General features: G+C 43.3%; 1 long non-coding RNA gene across 1 annotated transcript in view; it reads right to left on the bottom strand.

Moving 5' to 3' along the window:
- Window positions 1-2,133: 2,133 nt before the first annotated feature.
- Window positions 2,134-20,577, bottom strand: part of LOC132023914 (uncharacterized) — a 39,520-nt gene continuing 21,076 nt past the window's right edge. The window contains exon 3 of the long non-coding RNA XR_009406091.1: window positions 2,134-2,221. This is a non-coding gene — a long non-coding RNA (uncharacterized LOC132023914). The remainder of the gene's footprint in view (window positions 2,222-20,577) is intronic.

Here is a 20,577-nt window from a genome sequence, read left to right as displayed (position 1 = left end):
TTATAAATGAGGAAATTGAGGTTCAGAGATATGTAAAATAATTAATTCCAAGCCAGGCAAGTGAAACAGTGCCCATGTAGAGGTATGGGTCCACCATCCCTTATCCAAAACCTTGGGGCCACTTGCATGTAGGAATTTTTCTGATTCTAGAGTGATAATGTAGTGTATATATCGTTTACTAACTAACAGCCACCTTAGAGTCTGGGTATCCCTCTGTCATCAGACACATCAATATATTTATGCAGTCAAAGTGAATGAATATTTCTATCACTGAGACAAATAGACTACCAAGAACCTTAGATCAGTAAGGTAAGATTTTGTAGCCAAGTAGCTTACATCTTACATAAAAGCTTTCCATTTCCCAAGTAACTTCCATAAAAGCTTCTTGGATTCCAGAAGTACAGAGGGAACCATGGGGCTGATCCAGTAGTACCAAACCAGTCTATTGGAATTGGAGAATTGGATTGAAGGAGGTTTCATAAAGGGAGTGACATTTTAGCCAGACCTTGAAGCGCCATAGGGCTTCAAAAATCAGAGAACTAATACGCATCTTATTGACTATAAAGGGAATTCAACAAACTCAGTGCAGGAGAGGTGGTACAGGAAAGACACTTGGGGTTATCACAAACAGACTCCATGTGACGTTTGCCACTATCCCCAAAGGCCCAGCGGCCCACTAGGGTGTCCAGCCATGCTGGTCTGCGCAGGATTGTTCTAGCTGTAGCACTGAAAGTCCTGTGTCTGGGGAAGCTTTCTAGCCCCAGATACACTGGGACTGTTGGTCATTTAGCAGCTCCATGATCTGCTTTCTTTGTTGATGTGGGTCTAATTCAGCAGAACTCAGAGTTGCCATTTGGGCTCATGCTGTTAACGAGAGTCTTTGGCTGTGTGGGCATTAGCAAGAGCAGGCATTTCCTGAGCCAGTCACAAGCTCCCCCCCACTCCATCTGTGCCCCCCACTCCAGCTGTGGTGTGCGTGTATGGAGGGGTCCAGCTCAGCTGTGCACCTCTAGAGCCCGACCCAGAGTCCACAAATGAGCACAACGAGAATTTCAATATAGAATATGGAAATGGAGCATTTTAGGTCACTTTTTTTTTTTTAAGATTTTTTTTTTTAGATTTTTAAAAAAGATTTTATTTATTTATTTGACAGAGAGAGAGCACAAGTAGGCAGAGCAGCAGGCAGAGGGTGAGGGTGATGCAGGGCTCAATCCCAGGACCCTACAGTCATGACCTGAGCCGAAGGCAGGCGCTTAACCCAAGCGTGGCCCTAGGTCACTTTTTTTCTATACAGATAATTCATTCTTGGGGAAGAGACTCTGTGTCTGAATAACACCTGTGTGGATTACTTAGGGAGTTTGTTTGCTGCTGCTTGTTACTCAAGTCTCAAGAAAGGCTGGTAGGTCAGCACTAACAAATGAAAACTTCAGACAAAAAACAATGTTTGCGAATATCCAGATGTTCGGTGTCCTGTAGTCTCAGCTTCGACGTTGATCATTTGGAATTAAGCTGACGATATGAGGCAATGTTCTGAGAGCATTTCACACACAAAAATGTAAAGCTGGATTCAATAGAGCAAAATGATAAAAGCCAAATCCAGATAACATTTTCTCCAAAAGAAGCAAACAGGCCCAAACATCTTGGCTAACACCTATATTTAGTCATGAGGATAATATTAATTACCATCAAGTGATTTTGTCCTTTATTAATAGCATGTCATGTAGCGTTTCCTGTCTCTGGTTTCCCAGAGGAAGGAACCAGAACTGTCACTGCGCTCTCCACACGCCTGCCTGAAGCTGGCATAGGGCAGCCTCCTCCCAGAGACTCAAGCATGGACATGACAAGCCCAGCCAAACGCCTCCCTGATCTTACCCGGCCTCCCAGAGAGCGTTGATAGGAGCTGTTTTAATTCCAATGGTTACCAAGCTGTACATGCTCTTTAAGTGACACAACCATTATTTACAAACGAGGGTGTATCTGCCTTGAGACATTTTTGTTTTCAGAAATAATCATAACCACAACCTTGGGCAACACAAATAAGAAAGACTGAAAGAAGATACAATATACACTCACAGAGCAGACTTGACGAAATCTGATGTATTTGGCATCAGTTCATTTTCTAGAAGAGAATCGGTGACATTGAGCCAGTTGAATGAGGAGGGCAAGCGAATGGGAAATAAAGACTTAATGTAGCTCAAAACAACCAAGATATTCATAATAACTGCAACAACAAAAAAATGAGATAAAATTGACAACATTGAAATAATATCCATGGAACTCCACCAACTTCAAGAACAGAACACGGCCCCACCCCAACACAGGCATTGGTTGAAATAGTCAATGTCTAAGGAGGACGTAGTATCTTGTCCATTCATTCATTCATTCATTCATATATTCATTTAACAAATATGTATTCTGAGCCTACTATGTGTCAGGCACAGGATAGAATGTTGAAAATACATGATTCCTGCCCTCAAAAAGTTCACACTCCAGCGGGAGAGACAATTAATGATTATCATGGAATAGCCTAGTGAGTAATGGGACTTTAATAACTAACAGGCTTTCCCATTTGGAAATAACTCTGTAGTTTACAAGATTCCTTCACATCTTTTTTTTTTTTTTTTCATCTTTCTACATCGTTACATTGAAGGCATGTCTCTTATAAGCTGAATATGGTTGGGCATATTCTCCCAAACAATCTGAGATTGTGAGTTTTTTAACTGAAGAATTTGATTACGGATATTTTGACTTATTTCTACGATCTTTCTGTGTTTTCTAATATCATATTTCTTGTATCTTCTTCTCCGTGTTCCTGTGTTATATAGAATCAAACTTGCTTTATTCTCTTTTGTTTCCTTCTACAGACTTGAATTTATAAATTTTTTTATTTGAAATTATAAAAATTTATAAACTGTATTTCTATTCTGTTAGAAGTTACCATTTAAAAATTTTTAACATGGGCACGTGATAAACTCAAGTCACCATTGGCTCTGCCCTCTTCCCCAAAAAAGCAAGGGATACTCATCCCTTCTGCCAGTCACATTATTATCAATTGTTTAAATTCCACTTTATTTTAACTCTTATCTCATTAGTATTATCATTATTGGTCTTGGGGATTTGTGTGTTTGTTTTTACATCAGTGCTTATTAATTTTACTTATATGTTTGCCAATTGTTTTGTTTCCACTGGTTTCAATTTCCTTCCTACTGAAATACAGGAATACCCTGGAAACTGATTTTTAGATGAACATTTTCCTGATTTAATTCCCAAATTTTATAAATAATATTTATTTCTAAACACTGTGGTTTTTTGGCTAGTGTTTTTATAGAAAAAAGAAAACTTATGCTCATCTCAAAATTTCATCAACCCTTTGAACAAAGCAATGTAAAAAAATAGTCTGAAGTTTTATTCCAAAAATAATTGGTAGAATCATGTGAAGACACTGAAAAGCTTACAGAAAGCCAGCAGTGTCCCCTGTGTGCTGTTGGTGCTACAGAGAGTTACTGGTGTATCAGAGAGTTACTCAAGACAGGTGTCTGTTAATAGCCACATACACCATTTTGCAATCAGGAAATAATACTTTAAGCAGTTTTTATTTATTTAAGTACTTGATGGTTGCTATACGTCAATATTTTGCTGTGGTTGGTTGTATTTTAGGAAAGTAGTTAGTGGTTGGTTTCAGGTTGGTATATAATGAATTAGATTTTTTTCCCATTGGTATAATGGGAAATAGGATTGGCAGTGTTTCCATTTAGCTTGTCTGATTTTCAGGAAGGAGTTACTGGAAGTAAATAGGCAGGGCATGTATATTTTTAAGTAGCTCTTTAAGGGATTCTAAATTATTATCTGCAATGTCTTCATTCTACCTTTACTTCTGAAAAACATAGCTGGATATTTATTCTAAACTGTTTTTCCTTCCATAATTTAATGGCATTATTCCACCATCTTTTGGTATTAGTTTTGAGAATGCTGTTCTCAACTGATTATCATTTCTTTGTAGGTAATCTGTCTTCTTCCTCTGGATTCTCTTAATATTTTTGTTGGTTACGTGATGTTCTGTAGATTTCATTATGATGTGTCTAAGTGTGGATCTATATATTTTCTGCTCAGGATTCATTCATTCACTGAGTATGTATTTATTGTGTACCTACTGTATGCCAGATCCAGGCACTAGGGATCAGCAAAGAGCAAATCAAAGTCTCCATGTTCAAGCAGCTTACATTTTGGTGGGATGAAACAAGAATTACGTCATAATTCCATACATATAAATTCTGTCTGAGAGTGATAAGTGCTATGGAGAAAAATAAGGTATGAAGAGTAGTGAGTTCTGGGAAAGCACGAAATAAGCTATTCAGAAGTCCTTTTCCAAAGGCGACAGAAACAAAGGCAAAAATGAACTATTGGAACTTTATCAAGATAAAAAACTTTTGCACAGCAAAGGAAATGGCCAACAAAACCAAAAGACAATTGACAGAATGGAAGAAGATATCTGCAAATGTTTCATCAAATAAAGGGCTGATATCTAAAATCTATAAAGAACTTATCAAACTTATCAAAGTTATCAAACTTAATCAAAGAACAAATAATCCAGTCAAGAAATGGGAGAGGACATGAACAGACATTTCTGCAAAGAAGACGTTCAGATGGCCAACAGACACATGAAAAAGTGCTCAACAGTCCTCGGCATCAGGGAAATACACATCAAAACCACAATGAGATACCACCTCACACCAGTCAGAATGGCTAAAATTAAGAAGTCGGGAAATGACAGATGTTGGCAAGGATGCGGAGAAAGGGGAACCCTCCTACACTGTTGGTGGGAATGCAAGTTGGTGCAACCACTCTGAAAACAGCAAGGAGGTCCCTCAAAAAGTTGAAAATGGAGTTACCCTATGACCCAGCAATTGCATTACTAAGAATTTACCCCAAAGATACAAATGTAGTGATCCGAAGGGGTATTTGCATCCCAATGTTTATAGCAGCAATGTCCACAATAGCCCAAAAATGGGAAGACCCCATATGTCCATTGACAAATGAATGGATAAAGAAGATGTGGTATATATATAAAATGCAATACTACTCATCCATGAAAAATTGAAATCTTGCCATTTGTAATGACATGGATGGAACTAGAGGGTATTATGCTGAGCGAAATAAGTTAATCAGAGCAAGACAATTATATGATCTTACTCATATGTGGAATTTAAGAAATGAAACAGAGGATCCCAGGGAGAGAGAGAAAAAAATAAATCAAGACAAAATCAGAGAAGGAGATAAACCAGAAGGGACTCTTAATCATAGGAAACAAGCTGAGGGTTGCCGGAAGGGAGGGGATGGGGGAATGGGGTAACTGGGTGATGGACATTAGGGAGGACTCATGATGCAATGAGTACTGTGTGTTATAAAAGACTGATGAATCACTGACCTCCACCTCTGAAACTGATCATATACTATATGTTACTTAATTGAATTTAAATTAAAAAATAAAATCAAATAATTTTTTAAAAAATTTTTTTAGAAAAAGAAAGCAGGAGCAATCAGTTCTACCAAATGCTTCAGACTGTGCATAATGCGGATGGAGAATGCACCACTGGAATTAACAATATGGAAATCTTGGGTGAATGCTCTGTGGAGAAATGGAGATGAAATCCAGATTAGAGGGGCTCCAAAAAGAAGTAGGAGAAGAGAGACTATAGATGAGGAACACAGGTAACTCTTCAGAGGGGTGTCACTGTGAGAAGAAAAGGCGTAGCATCTGGAGGAGGCTGTGGGACAAAGGGAATTTGTTTTATTTTACTATGACATTTTATGAGAATGTATATATTTGCTGATGGCAATAATATAATAGAGAGGGGGAAATTGCTAAAGGAAAGAGACTGTGCTGCCTTGTTCTGAGGACTCGAATTTTTGTCCACTTCAAGAAACCGATCATCCTCTCTGTCTCCGAATATCACATCTCCTTGATTCTCTTTGAATCCTTCCATTCCAAAACTTGTAATTGGCTATGTATTGGTTCTCTTAATTCTGTTGCCCATATCACTGAATCTGTCTTCAACTTTCCATTTCCTTTCCTCTCTGTATTCTCTGCTGGGTGATTTCCTGCGCTCTACCTCCTGGTTAAGGAATTCTCCTGGCAGCTAGAACGAATTTGTTCTTTGACCCATCTCTTGAATTCTAAACTTCAATATGTCTCATTTTTACAGTTCCATTTTTCTTTCTCAAATCTGCTTATTCTTTTTTTTGTACAGGGTTGTTTTCCTATCTCATTAGTTCTATAGTTTACTTCTAGTCATCTTAAAGATTTGTATTTTATGTCTCTTTCAGATTATTCTATTTTCTCCCATCCTTGGGTGCCAGTATCTTATTTATTTTTTCTGGTGGCTCTGTATCATGATGGCCTGGTTCCTTACGGAGTTTGTGATTTTTTTTAAGCTTATCTTCAGCAGAAGTTATTTTTCAGTTGGAATCCCTCACATCCCTCCTTGAGCCAGGGTCCCACTAGAGAAATTATTGAAGCTTTGCTTCTCTAAAACCCTAGTTTTCAGTCGGACCCCAAAATGATGGTTTTGCAATCCCTCTTTCAAAAGCCAGTGACCCATTGAGTGTCCCAGATTGAGGGCCTCAATCTCAGCCCTTGAGACCACACCTTGTCACCATCTGAGCATCAAAACCCTAGTGCCGAGGCCCTGAGCCCTGCCGCCCACATCGACTCCTGCCTAAAGGTCATCTCCACACCAGCTCTAGTGCCCCACTTTAGGTTTGAGTTGCTTTTTGTTTTTGAAACCCAAAACTTCCCCTTTCTTTCCAGCTTAACTCTATATTTGGAGATACTTTCTGGACATTTTTTAAATCTAACATTTTTACGTAATGGCAACCACAGAAATGCCTGCCTGGGGTCACTCTACCAAATACGGTCAACTCAGAGGTCCACTTAAAATCATGTCTCTGTGCTCGCTTCGGCAGCACATATATACTAAAAACATGTCTCCCAGAACACTTTGACTAAACTCAAAGTTGAAGTTGCTCCCCAAAAGCGTCTCAACCCCGGAAACAATACCCACTTGTCAGAGCTGGCATGGGAAGTGAAAATTTTTTCTATCCCTGTGATACTACAAAAAAGAAAAAGAAAAAAAAAATTAGATTTCCACACACCCCCCACCCCGCCCCACCTCAGGCAATTAAGGAAGTATTCATTAGCAGAACTCCTTAGATCTGTAGAAAGAATTCCTGCTTCCCAGCCCTTACCTGTATCTCTTAAAGCCAAAGGAGTCTTTAAATGAGGATTAAAATAACAGTAACAAATGTAATGTCCTGCTCTAATGTGCAGACAGACACTCTGGAGACCAGGCTCCTTACTTCCTCCGGAGTATTCTTTGTGGAAAAAAAAAAAAAAAAAATCCAGCTCTATCTTGGGACTATGGAGAAGGAGGATGTTTATGTTTTATTAAGGGAAAAGTCAGCATTTTTTAAACATTTGGAGCATAAGAAGTCATTTGTGGATTTTCTGATTTTTAATTTTGAATAGATGGATCCTAATACAATGGGAAAAACTTAGGTTAAGAAATCATAACATGTAAATATTTTATATATGCCTGCTAACACTCATATATTTTTACCAAAGTAAAAGAGACATATAGCAATTATTTCACTGACCCTCTCTGTTTACCAAGTTGTTGGTGCTTGTAAATCTGGGACAGAAATTCCATTCTGCAGCATAGATAATCCCATTCTATTGCTTTAAAGTATTTCCAATTTTAGTTATAACAGGTTTTACTGAAAACGGAAATATCATCATGAGATAAAACATTATGTTGAACCAGGCAATAGTCAATATGCAAAACAAAAACATTATTTAATTATTTTGCTTTAACTCCCTCAAGCTCCTCCTGTCCATGGATTGTGTCCAGGTCCCGCTGTCCTACAGCTGCCCCCAGCCCTTCCAGCCTCTCCTGGGGCTCTAGCTGAATCACAGTATCTCAAAATCCTCAAAGCAGTGCAAAAACCTGTAAGATGAGTAGCACAGAGCTCATTTTCCTTTTTGCCATCTGGAACCAAAAAGAGAAGGTAGACTTACTGTCCAGCTACAGAATGATATTGAAAGCTGCCCTATACCCTTCAGAGCACCCACTCTCCATAGACACAGACACACATGGACTATAGTACATATACATACATATGCATACGTGTGTATGCATGTGATTTTATAATGTCATTTGACAAATACTTAAGCCTTAGGGACACATACCTAATTTTAAAATATAAATCCATAAGAAAGTATGATTCACCCCACCCCACCCCCAAAATTTAACTCTACCCACATATTTCAAGAATGCATGCATGCCAAGTATGGGAAGAGGTTTGTGGTACAGAAGGACAGTAAAAGACAGGCGGGCCGTCTGGGAAGATGGTTAGACACACAGGCTGCAGATTATCCACTCTGAGACCAAGTCTGTCTTGGCCACGCACAAGCTACATAACCCTTGATAGATGTTAATCTCTCCAGGCTTTTCTGGAAAATGCAGAAACACTACCTCTCAGGATTGTAACCAATAGGACTGTATATTTAAAGTAATTCACCCGCTGGCTGACACACAGCAAGAACTTTAGAAGTCAGTTCTTGTCATTCCTGCCAACACTGTTTCATTCTTTGATTTGCCCCCAGGAACAAGTACCATAGTAGGGTTTTTTTTTAATTTTTTCAATGTATTTATTTTCAGAAAAACAGTATTCATTATTTTTTCACCACACCCAGTGCTCCATGCAATCCGTGCCCTCTCTAATACCCACCACCTGGTACCCCACCCTCCCCCCCCCCCCGCCACTCCAAACCCCTCAGATTGTTTTTCAGAGTCCATAGTCTCTCATGATTCACCTCCCCTTCCAATTTACCCCAACTCCCTTCTCCTCTCTAACTCCCCATGTCCTCCATGCTATTTGTTATGCTCCACAAATAAGTGAAACCATATGATAATTGACTCTCTCTGCTTGACTTATTTCACTCAGCATAATCTCTTCCAGTCCCGTCCATGTTGCTACAAAAGATGGGTATTCGTCCTTTCTGATGGAGGCATAATACTCCATAGTGTATATGGACCACATCTTCCTTATCCATTCATCCGTTTTTAAAGCAACCCTGGAAATGTAAAGCAAAACCATCACCTCATTTTAAAAAGTGTTACTTCTGTGTATTTGAAATAAATGCTTCCTTTAACCCTTGGATTCCAGCTAGATGTCTCTGGACCTCGTGTTAAGATGCTTGTTGTCACCAAGTATCAGAGGTGGGTGATAATTCCTGCTCCAAAGGAACAGATAACACTTCATTTGAATATCACTATTCCAGTAACTTGAAAAATAAAGTTTGTGACCAGGACATGAATATATCTTATTTGCAACTGGCTCATCTACATATTACACACAGGCTTTTTTTTTTTTTAATATTTTTGTCCTGTTTTCTTTTCATAAATGGGATCCTACTAAATACACTGTACACAGTTCCTTGTGTTCTGTCTGACCAATAGTTCATGGAAATCCTGTCCATTGAACTGGTCTAGCTCCATTTCATTCTCTTTAATGACTACACGATATTTTATTAGGGACAATCATTTTGTCAGCAGGGTTTTGTTGTTTTGCCCCACAATTTTGCTCTTTATTCTGTTTTGTTACTATGAATAATCCCTCAATATGTTTTCCAGATAGCCCATTCCTGGGAATCTATCTCATACAGACAAAAACACTAGTCCCTAAAAAGGGACTTCTGGGTCAAAGAGTGTATGAATTTGAAATTGCAGTAGAATCTACTAGGTAGCCTTCCAAAAAACCTTAAATGATTCACATTTCCATCAACACAGAATGTAAAAAAGAATTTGAAGGAATTTGGACAGAGGACCAACCCAATCCATGACAGAGAGGGAAGAGGAAATGAAAATATAAGAAAAAGAGAATAATTAAGCCTATTATGGTTGAGTTGAAACTCAACAGAACACACATATTAAAGATTGTGAATATGAAGACTATACATATGGTGAAAAATAGTGTAGAAAATCATAAATAAGTTCATAAAAGTGTATGCAAAAATGTCTTCTATATGCTAAAATGTCCTGTATTAATGTAAAATTTATTACTGGATGAAAAAAGTAGAACTAAAAATTATAGTTCACTATTAGAACCATGTATAACCTATATTTCAGTATAAATACATAGAAATACAGTTCCTTTGTGGATGTATCTTAAATAAAATTTTTAAGGATTATTTATTTATTTATTTGACAGAGAGATTGATTACAAATAGGCAGAGAGGCAGGCAGAAAAAGAGGGGGAAAGCAGGCCCCCTGCTGAGCAGAGAGCCCGACACAGGACTCAATCCCAGGACCCTGAGATCATGACCTGAGCAGAAGGCAGAGGCTTAACCCTCTGAGCCACCCAGGTGTCCCTTAAATAAAATTTAAATAAATTTATTTAAGTAAAAAAGTCTTCTGAAAACTATCAACTGCAAGAAAATATATCAAGTATTTAATATCAAATATGTCAAAATGGTAATAGTGGTTCTCTATGGGTCTTTTTCTTTTTACTTTCCTGTATTTTTTCATATGAGATTGATTATTCGGAATTTTCTTTTCCATGTAAAGGACCTGTTGCAATCAAGAGCATCTACAGCATTTTGGGGTTTATTCAAAATGGCTCCTCTTCCCATGCTGTAGGAGGCCAGCACGATCTGCCACTCCTCCCATCCCCCATGGCTCATGACCTGGCCCCTCTCGGGTAGGAAGAGGATTCAGCGAGGGAATCCGTGCTCGTCTCCAAACCCACCTGCTTCTCTCCTGGCCCAGGGCTACACATCTTCCCAGCGTGCATGATGCATGGGTTGGTGTGAACCTGTGACCGCCTCTAGCAGAAGTAGCAGCAGTAGTGTCATTTCCTGAGGGGCCCCAATAGCCTTTCCACATGCAAAGCTGCAGGCTCCTTTTATTTCTGCACGCTTGATGGCGACGAGCACCGTGACCTAGAAGGTTTCATGGTGATGGCGAGCCTGCGACTTATTGGAGCCCCAGCAAGGAAGAGCCTGGCCCCCCACCTCTGCTTAGAGTAAAGCTGCCTGCTGACTGGAAAAACTCATTTTAGGTTTGATGAAGTTCTAATGGTGTTAAGCTACTGAGATACGGTGTTGGAGAAAAAGGAGAAGAAAGAGGAGGAGAAGGAGGAGGAGAAGGAGGAGGAGAGAAGAAGGAGAAAGGAAAGAAAGAAAAAAATGAAACTCTCAAAAGAAAAGAACAGAGATGAGGGATGACGACGGATTCGGTTTGAAAGTACAATAAAAGTCAGCTTTGAAGAATTGGTTTTCTACAGCTATTCCGCATCAGTGGTGTTTACATAAGAGCAGTTTCCTCCACAGTCTTTAGCAACTCATGAATCACGGCTCTTATCCTCACTGGAAGACAGCTATGGGGACGAGCGAAGCGGACATGTGGCAGGAGCCAACCTGAACTCTCCTCTCACTGGCGACTCCCACAGCCCCGCGTGCTCCCGGTCACCGTCGGTCCTCCCCGGGAGCACTGTCTCTCCCAGGTGTGAGGAGACCACCCCACTATCTTAACTTCACCCCAATATTCAGCCCTTACCAGAAGCCCCATCATTCTCAGACACATGTCACAGTATATAGATCACAGACCCGAGCACTCCGCCCTGCGTGACTATGGGGGACACGTGTCCACGTGGCAGTCGGAAGCCCTGGCTCCCAGGCCCAAGGCGTAAACAACTCCGAGGCTTGGATGGAGCCCCTCATCGCACTCTGACTGTTTTCTCATCTGTAAGACAGACGTCAAGGAGATTATGGGCCACTTACCTCACAGAGCTGTTGTGAAGGGCAAAGTGAGATCACAGGCTTAAATAAGATGCGAGGTATTGTATTTATTTCTAGAACTGGCAGAAATACAAAACTAACTGACTTCCTAGCATCGAGGAAGTCGCCTGAATATTGTTTCATATGGACTTTTATCCCAAGGACTTTGAAGATCCTTCAAACGGTTTCTTGCTATGCTTCCATGCAACCCCCTGGGGTCCGCCTCTTTAGCCAATGAGGGGTTAAAGAGAAATCTGGGGCCCCTGCTTGACATAGTTACAAATTCCTGTACTTATTTTCCTTCGTCCACCACCCCACTACTACTGGACTACTCAATAGCTGTTGTATTAATAAGTCTTCTGCGAAGTATTTCCTGTTCTTATTTAATGTCCAGGAAACATCACACATTCATCAGAGGGCATTTTCAGCATCAGAATGGCACATCCCTTCCCTGGATCATCTGGTTGCTGTTACATGTCATTCTTCTCTGTCCTGGTCTTTGCCTCTCCTTTCACACAATGTCCCCAGATCCTAAAAATGTTCTGCGCTCCCAACGTCACCAGGAGGCCAGATTTGCAAGGATGCTTGCAGGGGGATACAGGAAGTTCAAATTTGGCTGTGTGCTTTTAAGCACATTCAGAGGAACACCGGTTCACGGTCACATTCAGTACAGCTGCTTGATGTATTAACTTGCATTCGGGAGTCGAAAATTTCATGTGTGGCTGCTTCCTGTTTGCATTTTTGGAGAAACCCGTCCAGTCTCTGCAACTGCACTGTCGGTTTGGGGTGGTGAGGCCGGCTCGTGAACTCTGTTCTTCAAAGATTAGAACATAGCACCACTTCTCCCCTAGCATCTTCAAGGCTCTGACAAGTAGACAGTAGACAAGCAGTTTTAGGAGCTCTGCCCGTGGAAGGGATCTCCTCCGTGGCTTTGATGGGCAGACACTGAATTTGAGATCGATTCACACAAGGCTTATCTTCATGAAAATTCTTTCCTAACAGCCATCAAGTAGAGCTGCATGCTGCTTTCTATGCGGATTGCAAAAGAGCAATTTAATACCTAAATTTGGTCCTTCTCCATGATAATTAAGAGTAAGAAGAATCAAAAATTCCAAGGAAGTTGAAAGATAACAAAGAGAGAGAGAGGGAGAGAGAGAGAGCAGATCAGCAGGTCTCAGACTGATTGAGTCTACAAGTCTTGACCTTGACTTGCCTGACTGAAGGTCACAATCATACACCATCAAAGAGGTGACCGGATGTGGCTTGGATACAGTTGAAGCAATGTTCAGCTATTTTTAGAAACCAGTATGCAAGGAACAGTTGAGAACACAGAAACGGAAGCCAGACTTCCTGGGTTTAAGTCGAGGCTCAGTCTTTCACTCTCAGAAGGACCCTCAGCAGGTTATTTAAGTTCTGTGACTCAGTTTCCTCACCTGTAAAGTAAGCATCATAAGCCTGCTCATTTTGTGGCGGGTTAAACACATGAACGCGCGTGAAGCGCCGACAACAGCCACTGGCACACACCAGGCTCGCAACTCTCGCCGTCACTGCCGCCTTCACCAGGAACTCGGGCCATGAGCACTGTCAGTCTCTCTGTTAAAACACCTCTTGATGGTGGCAAGGAACTGGTGAAACTAAGACAAGCTGGCAGCGAAGAAGGAAGGGGCAGGGCCCAGGGCGGGGACAGAGAAGGCAGTGCGCATCAAAGGTCTCAGACTGGGTGAGGGATTTCAGCTGATTTAACTCAGTTTGGTGCACCCCAACATTTACTAAGTATTTACTTGCCAGGGGCTCGGGCAGACAAAGGGGGTTCACAGATGAACAGGATTTGATGCCAGGCTCAGCTAGGGTCACTGAAACGGATCCCAGGTCAGCCAGACTCCTTCCTCACTGCCATGCCAGTCCTACCTCTAGCCCTTTGCAAAGCTGGTACACCTTCACCTCCTACCATCCAGACCTTACCTGCCCTTCAAGGTCAATCCCCAGACCCCCTGCCTCCTGAAGCTTGCGACCGTCACTCCCACCCACCTTCCTCTCTCTATTTTTGGGGCTACTACGGCAACTGCAGTCGCTTGATATGAATTTAACCACAGAGGAGGTTTCAGTTCTTGCTACGCACCCTAAGGTATACACCCTAAGGGGACTTCTCTATCTCCCTCCCCTCTACACACACACACACACACACACACACACATATACACACACGAACATAAGTCAGAAAAAGCCCAGGCTCAGAACAGGCAGTTTCGCATTCAAACATCAGCTCTGATTTTGAGAATTACTCAGCTTTTTTGAGTCTCTATTGTCCCATCCGTAAGCTGGGTAATACTGCATACCTACGGCCAGGGTAGAGGTGAGGATTAAGGGCCTCGCTCATACTAAGCGCCCCTCCTTAATGGTAGAAACTCTCATAAACAGATACTTAATAGAGCTTTTTTTTTTTTAAGATGTTATTTATTTATTTGAGATAGAGAGAGAGAGCACAAGCAGGGAGGAGGGGCAGAGGGAGAAGCAGACTCCCTGCTGAGAGGGAGCCTGACACAGGGCTTGATCCCATGACCCTGACACCATGACCTGAGCCAAAGGCAGACGTGTAACCTACTAAACCACCACTCACAGAGCTTGGCACATTGTAGGTGTTCAATAAATGTTAGCAGTTTCTATTACAAATACGATCAAGGTCATTGTCATTATTTTTCTGGCTGAGCAAGCAGCAGAAGGCAACTGATAGCAACACCCAGAGACGCACTTTGAGCAACTTTTGCATGCTGAGGAAAATCCTCATTTCCTGGTCGCTTCTCACCTTGTCCAATCGCCGACATTGCCCAAGGGGGGCACTTGGAATTCTCTGCTTCATGTCCCAAACCTCTGCCTTGTGGACAATTTATCCCATGAGGCACTTATGCAGCGTGCTAAATGCGTTTGATCTCCCTCCTTTTGATTTGTAGAACATCAAGAAGAAAACACTGTGTGATGTGTACGTAATGATATCACAGTTTCCTTCCAAATCTAAGGGAGCAGGAAAGATAATACAATGTTTCATGCTGGCTTGTTGTGTAGTTGTCTGAATGGCCTGTTCCAGGCCAGAAAAGCAGCACCACTTACCCACTGCCTTTGAAGAAAAGTAACTGTTAAACATAAAGTGGAAAGAATCTTTGGGATAACTTTATCACTCTGATCAGACCATTCGTCTAGCATGGTCTAATCCTTTCCCAGACTCAGGCTCACTAAGTGCTTCTTGGTTAACCCTCACCAGTATGGCTTGTCTCCAGTTGGGGTGACATGTTCTTTATGAGCTGTTCTTATATAGAATGTGAAGGATACACGATCACCTTGTACAAAGGACAAAAAGAACATCATGATGTCCGTTCCAACAGCGTCCCTGTGTTTTCATTTCCAGCAAATACCAGAGCCTTCCATCTTTCACCAGCTTGTGTGTGGGGAGGGATGAACAAAATGTTCTGACATGAGCTTGTTTCAAAATTTCTACCAGGGAAGCAACTTGAGGGATTTAGCAGGAGAAACTGTGGGTGTGTTATGCTGGTCATGCTTAAGGAACTTGGAAAACAGAGTCAGAGAATGGGGGGGGGGGGGGAGTTAGGGCAGAGATAACTTGGCAGTGAAGCAAAAGCAAACCAACAAAAACAAGGCGACCTGAAAGGGGAATTGAGGAGGCTCCTGGAGAAAGGGGGCATCAAATTGACAACTTGGCCAGAAATCTGGACACTGTAAGAGACAATTTAGTACTGGGTCATGCCCTGGGCTGAATTTATTGCCTCTTCCCTTGTTAACTGGCCTCATGTTTAAAGTCAAAACTGCCATAGGCTCCAAGGGATTTTATCTTTGTCATTTGTATGATCTGCCTCAAAATAGGTACCCTGGAAGGAGCCTCCCCCGCTTTGAGGTTTCTTAACCCCAAGTGACAAGGACATCCCCACCCCATCCCCATCTGAGTGAAGAAGGCAGAGATGCTGTTTTTATGGATGACGAAATAGATTTTTCAAAGTTAGTAGATTTGAAAGGCAGTTCTGAATGAGGTTGGGGCTTTGAGAAATGAGTGAGGTCGGGAGGTGGGGGGAGGGGTGGTGCACTACGGAGACACAGGAACCCAAGTGAGGAGGACACGTGGCAGTGGGCAAAGAGGTAAGAGGCCCGCGGACCCCTGGGTCTGCAGACAGAGGGGACCGGGCCATCTCCACTCGCCAAGGCCTGGTTGGTAAGAGGATTCTGCTCTCTCCTGGAGGCCGGGTAGATTAAAAAGTGAACATTCATGAGAAGCCACGTTTTGCCAATTCCAGGTGAGTAGGGAAGATTTCCCCCTGAGCCAGAGATGTTACAAATGAGGTACGTTAAGAATGCAGCACGGACATCCATCATCCTTGGGTACAGAAAACGAAGAGGCGCACCTCTCCCCACCGTGTCTAGGAAGCCGGGCGCCTGGGAATGCAACCCAAGGGCGGAGAGGCGAGGTCTCCGTCCTCTTCTCCAACGCTGGCAGGCCGCAATTGGTAAGGAGAAATTAAAAACGCGCAATGCGTCGGCTCCCGAGGCTAACGATGTTTACACAGACATACCACGCCAGTGGAACGGTCCCAACATTCTGCGCACGGCGCAGGGCAGAGGAGGTGGGGGCGCGGCCGGGCCGCCCCTCCCCCGCCGCCTTCCTGCGCCGCAACCTGGACTTGACCCCCGCGAGCCTGGCGCGGCGCGGCCGGGGCCGCCCCGCCGGAGCCGGGCGCTGAGACGGCGCTGAGACGGGGCCGCCCGGGACCGGCGTCGCGGCGCGCGTTCGCGGAGCCCAAACGCCGCACGGTGGCAGGAACCCGGTCCGCCCCGACGCCAAACCCTTTCGAATGCCTGGATCACTTGTTTGACTGGGGGTAGGCACCCCCCCACCCGCCCCCTGCCGCCGCCACGGAGGGCGAAGGTTTTGCGTCCAAGCGCTGAGATGTGAAAAAGGAGAGACAGCTGGACAGCATGCGTCCAGGGCAGAGAATTGGAGAATTGGAGGTACGCACGCCCCAGAGGGGATGCGCTCCAGCTCCCCCCACCCCCCGACCCGAACCAAGGCATGGGGCTTACGTTTTCCAAGGTCCCTTCCGGCCCTGACATTCTGACTAGTCTCCTGTGGACCAGGACTCGTGGCAAAAGGAAAAATTACTCCATAACTAGAAATTAGCCAAAGCGCAGCTCTAGAGAGACAAAAGCAAACAAACAAAAAGTCTCACATAACCCCAAACACTAGATCCTAGTGCATTTTAACTCTATTACTCTGTAGAGATTATTTATTTCTTTAGTAACAAAGGTAATTGATTAGCGTCAGTGCCCCCCCCCCCCCCAAAAAAAAGTGCTTGGGTCATTTGTTTTAAGGAGGAAACATAAATCCATAAATCCTCCAGGCTCGAAGAAAGAAAACTCTCTCTATTCCCCAAATAGGCAGATCTTCCAAACAAGTCCTCTTTTTTCTTTCTAAATCTTTGCTCTTAGTCACCTAAAATCAGTGGCTTTCTTTTCCTGAGATTCATATAATCTTTAAATAAAGGGAGAAAAGAAAGCCCCATTCTGCAGCATGGCCTTGGAAAGCTGTGCCCAGAAAGAAGTATATTGAGATTTTATTTTGAGAGGGTTAAGAATCCCAAGCAAAATGATTTTCCGTCTTCTGAAAATATATGTAAAATAATTTATAAACTAGGTGTTACACAGATTTACAATATGATTCTTAGACTCTCTCTGGTTGGGAAAAGGAACACTGATCTTCTAGTTACACCAACAGAATGTTCTACAGGCGATGTTTGATTCACAGGCTACATGATCTTTCCCCACCTCCTCCCCAACAGTCACATCAACAATAAGGATTATATTTCTGACATTTATGGTTTTAAAAAGGAGCGGGAAGGTGATTGATTCAAAGTCTAGTTGTTACCAAAACAAGGTAGTAAGGCGCTTGGTGTACATGAGAGGTTAGAGGTGCAGAAGCTCATTCTACTTAGCAGCCTTCTGGAGTAATCTTCTGAAATGCCCAAATAAAGTCTCCACCCCCTCCTCTACCCGTCAAGCTTTCTCTGCCACTCGCCCTCCCCCAATGTTCCCTCTCCAATCACCCAGGCCTGCCCTGGCCTGAGACAGGCTGGAGACCAAGACGAAACATTGGCCCCACCCCTCCCCCAGCTTCCCAGGGACAGTCCTTGCAGTGGGGTGAGTTTGTTGTGCTGACCTTGTGAGCCAGTGACCCACACAGAAGGACACTGTGTGCGGTCACTGAGTTTGCTGGCCTCGTGTGTCCCTGTTCCTATCAATGAGGCGGCCAGGGGGAGGGGAGAGAGGAAGCGGGGAAGGATGGTTACGAGGACACAGAGGACCAGAGACCCCAGCTGCTCGGGTGACAATAAATAATTGGGTTGTTTCCTTGAAGCTGCTTGAAAATGAAGGTGGGCCAGGTGTCCACAACACCCTCCCAACCTCTCCTCTGGCTTCCTTCCACATGTTCCCAGCCTCCTCTCTCCATAGAAAGCTTTTTATGCAAAGTCAGGGGCACATGTTCAGGACACAGACTCCAGAGCCAAGGGCCCCTGTCCGAATCCCACTTCTGCTAAACCTCAGACACAGTTTCATCACCTACAAATGGGAATGAGAACAGCCCTAGCTCACAAGAGTGCTCTGAGATTTAAGTAAATGAATACATGCTCAGCACGAAGCCCAAATGTTTCCTTCAGTGATGGTTTTATTCAGGTCTCTTCTTCCTGAAGGGCTGCCTGCCTTACTAGCTGTGGCTTCCTGCCATTCTGAGCAAGGATCAGACGTTGTCTTGTCCAGAGGGCAGGTGAGCTTATTAGATCTGCATTTGAAAAGATGTCATGGAAAAATGTAGAAAACTCAGGAAAACCCTCACTGGGAAGGCTACCATTTAGTGACCCCGACTCAGTGAACACGTTTGGACACCATTCTATTTAAACTGGATAATGGCCCCCAAGGTAAGTATTTTTACTCCTTTTTACAAGGAGGAAATGAAGGCTAAAAGAGGTTGGTAATGTTCCTGGTTGCACAGCTAGGATCAGAATACGGCAGTAGTAAAGACCACATACCAAGTAGCTGTAGCTGCCTGGCCTGTCTCCATCCATTGAATGCTCTCAGCAACACTGAGATCGACACCATTATTCTCTCCGTTTTACAGGTGTGGAACTGAGGCAGCATGAATAAATTCCTCCTCCAAAGCCCAGAGGTACAAAGTGGCAGATCTGTGGTTGGCGTAGAGCCTGGCTGACCACAGTCCAACCACAGCACACAAGCCCTGTCTGCCACTGGGGAAGGGAGAGCCCTGACCACACCAGCCCCCATTGCCAATGGCTGCTGTCACCATCCAGAATGCCCTTGAGAACTGCAGATCTCTTCAGACTCAGCCCCATGAGAAACTCACAGCTACCATATGTCATTGCTCTGTACTTAAATTTCAGACAGAATGGATCCTGATATTTCTTTGTTCTGATTTTTGTTGTGGTTTCCAAGAATCATAATATAATTTCTCTGTATTGAGAAAGGATGACCTTTTTCCTCTTCCTTGCAAGGGTTTTTTTTTTTTTTTTTTTTTTTTTCATTTTTTTCCCTGGAATATTTAAGAATAGGTCACCCTCAATTCTTTCCACGGGACCTGAGCTGGATCCCGTGTGGAAAGTGCACAGAGTCCCTATGGAGGGCCCAGGATGAATCTTCCACAGGACTCAGAAAGAAGTTCCTGGTGCCAGGCTGGCCAGGGGAGATGTGAGAGGCACAACTCGCCTGAGAGGGCTGAACATGGCACAGACCTGCAGTCCCTTACTCGGCCTTCTGCACCTTGACCTTCAGCTCTCTAAAGTACTCAGAAAAACATTGCCAACTCAGGCTTCCTGTTGCTCTTTTGCAAAGACTGACATTTGCCTGTCCACCTCCCTCCCTTTTCTCCAAACAGGCTTGTATTTAGAAGCTGTTTAAGTGTTAAAAGTAAAAGTTTAATTCTCTAGCTTTCCCCAAGGTATGCTTCTAGAATTGAAAGAAGCAAACATTTTGGAAGGGGAGCCCAAGCTCTCTCAGCTGGTAAAGCACAGACAGTGGGCAGTTCAGCCATGTTTCCTCACTCAGTGTTCCCCCTCTCCCCTCTGCACTTGATGGCCTGTGGTGTGGTGCTCTGAGATATGAGAAAGGGACAGCATTAGGGACTCGGGGCTGCCTTAAGCAACTCGCTTCCGTTCCTATTACTGTAATTCAGTTCTTCAAAGGTCAGCCTGCCCTTCTAGTAAAGGCAAACACACACACACACACACACACACACACACACACACACACACTCTGATTTTTCAGTGCAGAAGCTCCATGCCCAACAGCTAAAATAGAATGTTTTGAAAGGGAGAATGGGGCAGACAGAAGCCCTGGTTATTATAGTTAATTGAATTTAATTAAAGCCATAAAAGCAAACCACAGTTTTGCAGTGGGTACTGACCATTCTGATTGCTTGGAGGACTCAGAGGAGTCCTGCTCTTAACTGATGGGCAGAGGCCCAAGTCACTGCCATTACCGAGTCTCTGTCCAGGGGCCTCTTTACCTTGATCTATCTGGGCAGTCTTGCATACACTATTTCTCTCCTATCTTCTGTCGTTTTAAAGGTGATCATTGTGGTTCCTTCCATTTTAGTAAGAATGCACTTTGATTCCTTTTCCCTAAGAAGCTGGAAATGCTGAGTGAAATTTTCCCCTTCGTTTCCCTTTTCTGTT

This window comes from Mustela nigripes, chromosome 8 (assembly GCF_022355385.1).
Source record: "Mustela nigripes isolate SB6536 chromosome 8, MUSNIG.SB6536, whole genome shotgun sequence".
NCBI lineage: Eukaryota > Metazoa > Chordata > Mammalia > Carnivora > Mustelidae > Mustela > Mustela nigripes.
The sequence above is the reverse complement of the archived record's forward strand: the minus strand, read 5'-3'. Positions and strand labels throughout refer to the sequence as shown.